Source organism: Coenobita brevimanus, chromosome 23 (assembly GCF_032717465.1).
Source record: "Coenobita brevimanus isolate Jiangsu-jjx chromosome 23, ASM3271746v2, whole genome shotgun sequence".
Lineage (NCBI taxonomy): Eukaryota > Metazoa > Arthropoda > Malacostraca > Decapoda > Coenobitidae > Coenobita > Coenobita brevimanus.
Window position 1 is genome coordinate 12491513 of NC_136976.1, and position 3822 is coordinate 12495334.

Sequence of the window (3822 nt, forward strand, 5' to 3'; positions counted from 1 at the left end):
TGTCTGTCTGTCTGTCTGTCTCTCTCTCAAATCCTTCTCATTCTTTTCCCACTGAACTTTATCGTCCTCATTCTTTTCATACCGAGCCTCTATCTGTTAGTTTATTGTCGATCCTTTTTATCCTCTTCCTTCCTCTTATCTCTGCGCATTTCCTTCCTCCTTTCTTATTCCTCTCCTTCTGCCCTTCCTCCTTTTCGCTTACTCCTCCCCTTCTCTTTTCCAGCCACCATCTTTTTCATTACTTTCGTCTTACCGTTGTTTTGTTATCTTTCCTTTCTTCCATCCTTCCTCCCCTCTTCCCTTCTTTAATTCTTTCCGCCTTTCTTTCGTTTATTTCTCTATCCCCTCTGTCCTTCCGTCTTTCCTTTTTCACCTTCCTCCGTCGATCCGTCTATCATTCTCCTCCTCTTTTGTCTTGGTTTCTTCTTATCTTTAGACGATATTATTTTACTTATGTTCACCTCACGGATACTCTTAACTCTTTAAACATGATAAGATTTCATTCAGTTTACCTTTGATACCTCCAATCGATTTTATTCAGTACAGGAAAATTCTATCGTACTGAATGGATTAACAAATAATATATCCAACTCCCTAGACCGGAGAATGTCACTCGAAAGTAGAATAAAAACATATGATGGTAGCAAGAATACACTTAGAAAGACGTCCTCATCGTGAATTAGTTAACTTCTTCATTACTAGAGGTTCTTCCCTCTTCGTGAGCTTGGCCAAAATAGTCCGACAGTAACAAGGAAAAAAGGGAAATTTCGTCTTCGTAGTAAAAGGATAGATTGGGATTGCTTTTAACGCTTTCATTCCAGAGGTTTTTCTTAAGCTTAGTAAAATTGTCTTAGACTCATGAGAATACAGGTGAAAAGTTGTCTTCGTAGTAAGGAAGTAGATGGAGACTATCTTTATCCCAGTCACTACAAGAGGTCTACCGTAACCTGAAGATAAATAGTAGGCGTGATACAAGTGGAACACAAATGTGAGAAAAGAAGTTATGGTTTATAAATCTGGGACTAGTGAGTAAATGATCAGGAGGATCAGGTGATGGTCGTGATCGTCAGCTTTTTACCTCCCGGAAGTGAGTTGAGGGGTCATGTAGTCCGATCTAAGGGCAAGTCTGTGACCTTCACACACGCACGCACCCATTCCCTTGCTCAAGGGGGAGAGTAACCACCCGCTTCGTCAGTGAAACCTTTTACAACTTGAGCAAGGCGCGAATCCCCTTCTACCTCATGGGAGGCGAGAGCGTTACCACTGAACCAGCGAGCGGTGTGTGTGTGTGTGTGTGTGTGTGTGTGTGTGTGTGTGTGTGTGTGTGTGTGTATTCCTACATTTACTCTGCCTTTTTTCCTACTTATTTCAATCATATTTGTACGCATTAGCCTCTTCATCTCTTCTTCCTGTCTCATTCCTCACATATTTCTTTCTTTCTTTCTTTCCTTTCTTCCTCCCTCCCTCCTTCCCACCCTTCCTTCCTTTCTTCCATTCTTCCTTCCTGTCTCCCTCCTTCCTCCCTTTCTTCCTTCCTTTCTTCTTTACTTCCTTTTTTCTTTCCTTCCTTTTTTCTTGCTTCTTTTCTTGCTTCCTCCCTTCTTTCCTTCCCTTCATCCCTCTTTTCTTTCTTCCTTCCTTTCTGTCTTTCTTCCGATCCATCCTTCCTGTTCCCTTCCATCTCCTCTCCTCCTTTACTTTCTTTACCCAACCACCCAACTTAGATTCTTCCTTTCCCATCCCACCCATCTTTCTTCTTTCCTTTCTTCTTTCCTTCCTTCCTTTCCTTTCCCCTCTCCACTCCCTCGTTCCTTCCTTCTTTCTGTCGTTCCTTCATGTTCTTCCCTTTTTCGTAACCTGTTTCCTTTATCATTTATCCCTTCTTAAGCTTCTTCATCCCTCTTCGCTTCTGTCTTAAACCCCTCGCTATTTCTTTCATTCCTGCTGTTCTCTGGCATTCCGTGATTCCTCTTCTTCTTGTTCTCTTCTCTTCTTCTTCGTCTCTGCTTCTTCTTCGTCTTCTTCTTCTTCTTTCTCAGACTCATCACCATCATCATTATCATCATCAAAATTATTTCCCTTTTTCTTTTTTGTTATTTTCTCACATCTTCTATTTCTTTCGTTTCTTTTACCTTAATTTCTTTATCCTCCTTCCTCCCCCTCTTCCTTGTCAATTTCTTCTCATTCCTTGTCTAATTCTCCAACTATGTCTTCTGTATCCGTCCTTACCCTTCCTCGACTTCATCATAAATGCTTCTCAACTTCCGGGTCATTCTCTCTCTTTTTCCTTCCATCTCTCTTTTCAGCTTTTCCTCGGTTTTATATTTTCTCTCCTAATAGTCTATTGCATGTTATCCTCTTACCTCTTTTCATTCTTTCCCATTCCTTTTTAGCATTGTCGGAACAATTTTAATATATTATTTTGGCTTCCTTCAGACGATTTTAATCATCTGGAATTGGGTCACAGAGTCTATTTATTAGTAACTCCATGTCACACCCTTTATACACTTATCCTCAGCCACTTTGCAGTTTTCTCGTTTCTCTTATATCTTCATTTTCCATTTCAGTTGCGTCTGTCCTCTCATTCTCATTTCTCTTTTCCTTCTTTACACTTCTCGTTACTTCACTCTGTTGTTCTTTTCCTATATATATATATATATATATATATATATATATATATATATATATATATATATATATATATATATATATATATATATCCTCCTCCTCCTTTATTCTCCCCATAAGTTTCCCACATCGCGCCCCGTCCCATCCCTTCCCTTTACATTCTTCTTTTCGTCCGACTCTCTGTCTCCTCTTTCTACATCCAGTTTCATCAAACTTTCTCCCTATTTTTCACATTATTTTCCTCTTGCCATGTTTTCCTCTTGTTCTTATGTGAGTATTCCCCATCGTAACCTGTCCATTTCATTTTCATCCTTTTTGTCCTCTTTCAGTTCTTCTTACTTCCACCTTTTCTAAACATTCACAGAACCCTCTCAGATCCCCTCCCAACTTTCTTCCTCTTCCAAGTAATCGTTCTTGCTCTACATCGAGGACCTTTGATCATACTTCCCCTTCCTTTTCAATCCTTTTATATCCTTCTATTTTCTTTTCTCCTTCTCACACTTTTCAATTTACATCGTTTCTCCCTCAGACCCTCCTTTCGTTGTCCCTGTTCTTTCTCTCCAGACCCAATCCTTTAGTCTCCCTTCCTTCTTTGGTTTCGATTATCCTCTTTTTTTCCTTCTATTTCCTTTTTATATTCCCTCTTCTCTCATTTGCCCACATCTCCTCCACTGATCTCTGTCTGTCTGTCTGTATGTATGTATGTCTGTCTTTGTCTCTGACTCTCTGTCTCTGTCTCTGTCTCTGTCTGTCTGTCTGTCTGTCTGTCTCCCTCTCTCTCTCTCTGCTCCTATTTTATATTAGTTTTTGTTTCGTCTCATCTTCTTTTCCTTCCCTTCTGTATTCTTCATTAATTTTCCTCCATTTTAAGACCTTGTTCGCTCCTCCTATTCGTCCTCCTCCTCCTCCTCCTCCTAAGATTACATGTCAAAACCTCTTCATTACCCCAGATCCCCTTATTAATTTCAACCATCCTTCTTCACTCCCCTTATTATTTCAGAATCTCTCAGAATAGTATCTTCTCAATTTCTCTTCTACCTTAAGACTTTTTCCTCCTCTTCCTTCCTTCCTTCTTCTTCCTTCTCCTCCTCCTCTTCCTCTTCCTCCCAGTCAGACCTTCCTCTTCCTCCATGTCTTCTCTATTTCGTTCTTTTTTTTTTCTTTTTCCCTCCCAGCTGTTCCCCCTTTCCTCTC